Below are 7,067 nucleotides of genomic sequence, written 5' to 3'. Positions count from 1 at the left end.
TCCCACATGATCCATCGTTTATAATCAAGCCTTTAGATAAAATCGCATCTGCTCTGATCCTACTGACAGAGACCAAAAACTTCAAGACCTCTACCAAGCATTCCTAAAACTTAATTACTCACTGGGGGGGTGGGGCGTGGGGTGGATATTGACAGGGCTGGATTACTATCCAGAAACCAGCTACTTCAAAATAGGCCTAAGAAGATCAATAACAAAACACCACTTGTCATTACCTATAGTTCCCAGCTCAACCCCCTGCAGTGCATCATAAAAACCAACAACCTATTCTAGATCATGATGCTACACTCCAGAAGGCCCTAGGTGACAAGCCTGTCCTCTCCTATAGACAACATCCTAACCTAAGAAAGATTCTCACTAGCAATCGCAAGCTATAGCACAGAAATGCTAATCCTGGAACTTTTCCTTGCAACAAACCCTGCTGTCAACTTTGTCCAAATATTTATTCTGGGGATACCATCACTGGACCTAACCACGTTAGTTACAAGATCAAGGGCTCATTCTCGTGTACCTTAACCAATATTATATATGTCATTATGTGCCAGCAATGCACACCATGTACGTTGGCAAAGAGGTTGCCCTGTTTCTCCAAAGAATAAATGGGCACAGAGCAGACATCAGGAATCTCAATACAGTAAACCTTTGAGATACTCGTACTTGATATGCATGTATCTCACATTAGCACAAGTGGAAGGGAACCCTGAAGCTCCAACCACAGGCAGCTGCCACCGCACAGGCAAGAGGGAGAGGAGACCCCCAGGCAAGGGGATGAGAGCTGGCAGCCATCTCTGCCCTTCTGTGCCATCATGGGGAAGGGGGAAGATCAAAGGGGTCGGCAGATCCCCCTAGTAAAAGGCTGCTGGCTGGCCGAGCAAAGCCTCCTCAGCTCAGCTACAGGCAGCCAGTTCTGTTCCCCTTGGGGTGGGGTATCTCCTCCGCTGTCACGTGTGGTGGCAGCTGCCTGTGGCTGAGCTGAGGGAACTGTGTTCAGCCAGACAGCAGCCTTTTAAGAGGGGGATCCCTGTTAACAAGGGGATCTTCCAACCCCACCCGATCCCCTCCCCATGACCGCACAGAGGGAAAGAGCTGGCAGCACTCAGATGAGATGCAATCCCCCTTCACAGGGGACTGCCACCCCTCCCCTGCCCCCTGTGGCTGAGCAGGCTCACAGACAGCAGCCTTTTAACAGTGGGATCCCTGTAAACAAGGGGATTTCTCCACCACAGCAGCACCGCAGGGCACTGCTGGTAGAGCAAAGTGCTCTGCAAGCTCTCTTCCCCCTTCACAGCAGGATCCCTTGCTCTCCACTTAGGTGGTAGGTGCTGGTGCTGAGCTGGTGGCCCCACCCTCTCAACTCGTGTATTTCAAGTTACGCCTGGTTTTTCAGGAACATAACTCTCGGGCAAGTCAAGGGTCTACTGTACCCAAAGCTGATCAGTGAATGCTTCAGTGGAGTGGGCCATTCTGTTAAAGACCTGAGAATTTTCCTCTTGAAAGAGAGACTTTAAAAACAGATTACATAGATAAATTTTGTGAATTGGAGTTCATATTGAAAGTTGACACATTAACACTTGGTATGAACAAAGACAACAATTACCTCACACATTACAAAGACTGCTTCCCTTCCTTTGATGCTTATATCTATCTCCAGCAAGACACCTAACATCCCTCACCCTGCTCCATCAGTCCTATGTACTTGATTTGTCAGTTTTTATTTCAAACTTTTGGAACTTTGTACTTTATATTGTCAGTCTGTACTGGAAGTGCTATTGATCTGATGAAGTGGGTCTGTCCCACAAAAGCTCTTTTCCCCTCTAGTGTGTTGGCCAACACGACCTGTTTGGGTCTGTCCTTGCCTTTCCTTGCACTGTCTCCTTCTGTAACAAATGAGCAGCATTCTGGAGATGCAACCCCATAGGCAAGGTCTCGGGAGCCATAGAGAAGTAGGAAGGGAGGTAACTTGTAGAGGGGGTGGAGCTCAGACTGTGATTTTTGACAGTGGCAGAAAGTAAGGCAAGCTTTCACACACCAGTAGAGCCTACTTTAGTGCTGGCTCACAATGGGCTTTTTCTAGTGTGCCTGAACAGGCTTGATCCTGAAGCCTCTGCTGCAGGTGAAGCTGGCAGAAGTGGACCTGAGGATCCTGGATGTCCTAAGGACACCTGAACAGTCCTTTCCAGTCTGCCATCTGCAAAACTGGCTGTGAGTGGGTGGTAAGCTTTTTGAATGCTGTAGATTTCTTCAAAGGCTGTCATATTCCTGACTGGGCACCCTAACCTTTAGGACTATTTAGGAGATAGGTGCAACAGGCTCCTACAGCAGTAATATGAGGAGGATGGCTGATGTTGTCATTCTTCTGTGTGGTTTGATGCAAGAAGAAAAGTTTTTACAGGGATATTGCTGGCTGAGATGATAATTTGTCTTCTTCCCCACCCCCTTCACCCTCTGATGGATTTAATAGCAAGGCGAAAAAGTCAACAGTTCAAATCTACATCTGTCATTTAATGGGAAGAGTGTGTAAGCATTACTGATGCAAGGCAAGAGCCATCCAGCTGGGAGAGGAGCAGGCTCCACTATCCTTAAGATAAGTGTCTGGTTTGAAGAGGGCTCTCCTTATGGCCCACCTAAATGCAGGTGCGAATGGCCAGTTATATAGAGCTCAGCTTGTAAGCAGAGTTTCCCAATCAGCAGCAGTGGTTATGAGGGACACAAGGGTTCTGAGTTCCTTCCCTGAGGGGGCCATTTAGGGTTCTTGGGTGCAAAAAAAAAAAAAAAAAAGGTGGTGCTTGGTCCTGCCAAGAGGGCAGGGAACTGGATTTGATGACCTCCCAAGGTCCCTTCCAGTTCTATGAGACGTGTAGCTCCATATAACATTTTCCCAGACCGCCTCGTTTCTCTTGGCAGAAGCAGAATGTTCTTTACAGCAGATAGATAGTTAGATCCAGGATGACTCCAGGTAGTGTATTGCTTGCCTTCCTCCCATGCTTCTCTAGCTCTGTTCTTTAGCATGTTGGCCATCTGTCTCTGTGGTTTTTTTTCCTTGCCTCTTTCTGCCATTTTCCTACAGGAAACAGGCAGGTCTTCCAGGTGTCCACCCCCTCACACAGGGTCTTGGGAGCCATCAGAAAGTAGGAATGGATGTAAATCATACAGAGTGGTGAGTGTGTGGGTGGAGCTGTGATTGGTTGTTGACTCAGTGTCTGTTCATTGAGTGGCGCCAATATGGATGGGACAGGGAGTTGTGGATGAAGGCAAGATTTTTGCATACCAGTAAAGCTTAGGGTAGTCATGGCTCTTGCTTGGCTTTGTGTGGTCCCCTTGCAGTAGCATCATCCAGGAACCCCAGTGAGGCTGTGTAGGGATTGTCCTACCCTAACCCCTGGGGATCAAGGCAAGGGGTTGAGGGGTGTATGGAGCTCAAGGCATGGGTGTGTCACAAATCATGGGTAGTTAGCATGAGTGAGTTGGTTGGCATGAGGGAATTGACAGTAAGTGGGCTGAAGAGAGGACTTGTTTACCACTTTGGGAGCAAATTTGTGTGTGCTTAGAAAGCAGAATTACATAGCAGGAGGTAAGTTTCCAGATTAAAAAGTTAACAAGGAAGAAACAAATACCCAGGACACTCAGTTGCTCATCAGCAGTGGCTGAGGCAAGAAGAATTGGGGCGATATAAGCAGAATGTTCCATAATTGGTCATGGGCAAGCACCCTACCTGAGGGATATGATCAATGAACTGAACATCACTCCTAGACTTGCCTCCTGTCAAGAAGATAAATATTACCTAAATTTGGCACACAATTAGAGCCCATCATTTCAGCATAATGGGGTGATGTACATGTAGGACTCTTGCCTCAGTCAACTAACCCATGTTAGCTGGGGAGTGCATGTGTGCACACGCACGTATTTAATTGGGTTAAAAATCAGTCTGTTAAATTGGGATAAAAATTAGACCATTAAGCGTTCAAGCTACATGTTACTTTGGATTTGCTTTCTAACTGTTAACCTATTTAAACACTGTTTTTAAACTGTTACCATAGTTACATACAATAAATTAATCATTTTGAGTTCTTATAGGGTGAGGAGGTGCAGGAGTTAGGGGGGTGGTGTGGCAGGAGCCTGGGGCTGGGAGTGCAGCCACTCTACTGCCTGATCATGGACCCTGGGGACTGACTGAGACATGGATGCCCTCCCCCAGCTCCACCCTTTGGTGCTGGCCTCTGTGGGTGCTGTGGTTGCACTGCCAGGGTGTAGTCATACGATCTACTTTTTTTCCTACACCAGCAGCCTGCAGAGCCCCACCCTAGTAGTTGTATTCCACTGTTGTGGTGAAGTCAAGTTGGTTTCAGTGTTCTGGAGACTTTGAAAAGAAAAAGTTGATCAAAATACAATTGTATGCCTGAAACCTGATCACCCCTGTGCCTCTCCCTCCGCTCCCCCCCCCCGCCAACCATACAAACCAGTTGGAGTAAAATTCAGAGAGTTCACCACCAACATGGAAGGGTTGTTTTGCCCAGATCAAGCATCCATCCTGTAGGATGGTCCCTGGCGTCAGAGGGGTAACTGTGTTAGTCTGTAGTTTCACAAAAAACCCCTAAGCAGTCCTGTAACACCTTAAAGACAAACAATTTTATTCATTAGGTGATAGGGTAAATTTCATGGGTAAATTCAAACAACTTACTCTTGAAGGTGCTACAGGACAGCTTGGGTATTTGGGTTTGGTGTGGTGTGTTTTTTTTTTTTTTCTTGCCTATTGGGAGGGACATCGAGCCGCTGAGAAATTAAGGAGGGTACAGGAGGACACTGGCTACATGGTAGGAGAATTTCCAGCCAACGATTTTTGTGCTGATAGTCTGCCTAAAGAGAGAGGGTCACCACTAAGCTGCCCCTTGGGCCTGTAAAAGGCAGAGGGGAGGATGGCAGACATGGATGTGTCAGTGTGTAAGCGATCACGTTTTTCCTGCAGACCGCAGAACACCATGGTGGGTAGAGCCCTACTGATGCCTGGATGTGGAGATCCACGGCTCGTGTGCAGCTAGGGAGACAGCTGTGGATACAAATTTTGGATCTGGGCAGGGCTCTAGTCATGGGGTTAGTGAATTGAAGGTGGTCACTTACTTGGCCTCTTGGCAGAGACAGCTGCATTTCAGCACCAGGTCCAGGTCTCATAGATTAACAGCTGGGGCCTAAGTAATGTAATTTTGTTAAGTCCTAGGAAAAGTGAAAATCGTCAGGGAAATCATAGGATCTGCTCACTATCAGAGAAGTCAGAAACATAGGGCATGCTGTGGGGCACACAGCTACCCCTACCACAGGATTTAAAATATCCAAAAACCAACTTCCCCACTGTTATGGGGGTGAGCTGCCACTAGCATATAGTCACTAAGCTACTCCAGGCCCCTCTCATCTAAATCTAGGGCTCTGTATTTCTACCCCTCCCTTTGTTGCGAGTTTCTCAACATTCCACCTACGTTAGCCCCGCTTGCCCAACTCCCACCAGCATCTAAATTAATTACTTACCAGCCTTCTAAAAGGAGCTAAGTTTATTCTGAGCAAGGTAGGCCTTTAATGTTTTTGGGTTTCCAACACAAAAGCCCAAACATTTGCGCCCTGCCCCCCCAACCCCGAGGCAGCATTACCTTACCTGCCATTTTAACCTGTACGTGACAACTTGCGTGTAAATGTTCTCTTAATAAAGTGTCTTCACTTATCAAAATTAAACTCTAAGATTCTGGTAGGTTACGTGTATAGTGTAGTTAGCATGCGAACAAGGCCTGGCCCTGCATTTCTGAGGCTTTTTTCCACTTTGGCCAAAGTACAGGGGTTGATCCTCCCCCCACCCCAGAGGCCTGGTGGGGGACTTCTTTGGTTATAGCAGTGTGGGTAGGATCCACTCCCCTCTCCGAGGTTCACTGTATGCCACTTGCTGGGATGAGGGCCCAGGACAGATTCAGGTGCTGCCAGGCTATTAAAAGAGCATCCCCAGCTAACAGTGTGTGTTTCTACAGGTGGTGCACATCCATGCAAGGATCTCTGCACAGAACCACATTTATTCCACACACGGATAGAAAAGATTGGAGGAAACGTTGACGCTTCCTCGACAAGCACACAGGTCCCCAAATGTTCACATCGGGCCCGGAGCAGTCAACCCTTCTAGGGCGACCACACCCCTCCTTAGGCCTTCACCCTCAGTGTCATCACCTCCCACGCAGCGGCAGCGCCGCCCAGCGGCCAGGCACAGTCAGGCGCAGCCTGTCTCCCAGGGTGAATGAGGCGAGCGGTGGATTGCGTTTTATTCGCTGCAGCGGAGACACTAGGTGGCCAGCTGGTGTAAAATGGCAGCACGTGTCGTTCCCCTCCCACAGCAGCAATACCTGTCTTAATGCAGAGAGAGATTCCCATGGACAAGGGGGGACGCCGCGTGCGGCTAGCTGGGGAGTAGCGAGTAGCAACGTAACGAATCTGCTGAACTTCCCCCGCCGGTGCCGGTACAGTTGTTGCTCAGGAGCCGCTTCCACCGCATCGGGGCTGTTGCCAGGTCAGGTGACAGAGGACGGCTGGGAGAGACCCGGGAGCGTTTTTCTCTCCCATGTTATGGGTCAGAGAGGTTGCTGTGTTCAGCTACAGAACTCGTTGCCGCCCTCTCCCGTCAGCCCATGCGGCCTCCGGGGTTCCATGGGAGATGGAGTGCCTGCTCTCTCCATCTCCCTTCAGCCCCTGGGGTGCTGGGGTTCCTTGGGAGATGGAGTAATGGATGCCTCCATGTCCCATCAGAAGAAGTGAGTTAACTCACGAAAGCTCATGCTCTAAACTTTTCTGTTAGTCTATAAGGTGCCACAGGACCCTTCGTTGCTGCTACAGATCCAGACTAACACGGCTACCCCTCTGATACATGTCCCATCAGTGAGTGCGGCCCCGGGGCACCCTGGGAAACGGAGTTTCTACTGACTCCATCTCCCGTAAGCCACAGCGGGCCCCGGTGCGAAATGGGAGATGGAGTCCTCTCTGCCTCCACCTCCCGTCAGCCACTGCGGGACCCGGTGCGAAATGGG

At 49.1% G+C, this 7,067-nt stretch overlaps 1 long non-coding RNA gene across 1 annotated transcript; it reads right to left on the bottom strand.

Moving 5' to 3' along the window:
* LOC142001232 (uncharacterized) lies at nucleotides 1–6,643 on the bottom strand. Its single transcript, XR_012642419.1, has 3 exons — nucleotides 6,390–6,643; nucleotides 5,134–5,226; nucleotides 1–4,375 (listed from the first exon to the last, which is right to left on the bottom strand). It is a non-coding gene; the product is annotated as an uncharacterized LOC142001232 (long non-coding RNA).
* Between the last annotated feature and the right edge of the window lie 424 nt (nucleotides 6,644–7,067).

Source organism: Carettochelys insculpta, chromosome 24 (genome assembly GCF_033958435.1).
Source record: "Carettochelys insculpta isolate YL-2023 chromosome 24, ASM3395843v1, whole genome shotgun sequence".
In the NCBI taxonomy this organism is placed as follows: domain Eukaryota; kingdom Metazoa; phylum Chordata; order Testudines; family Carettochelyidae; genus Carettochelys; species Carettochelys insculpta.
This window is presented reverse-complemented; position numbering and strand designations above follow the sequence as displayed.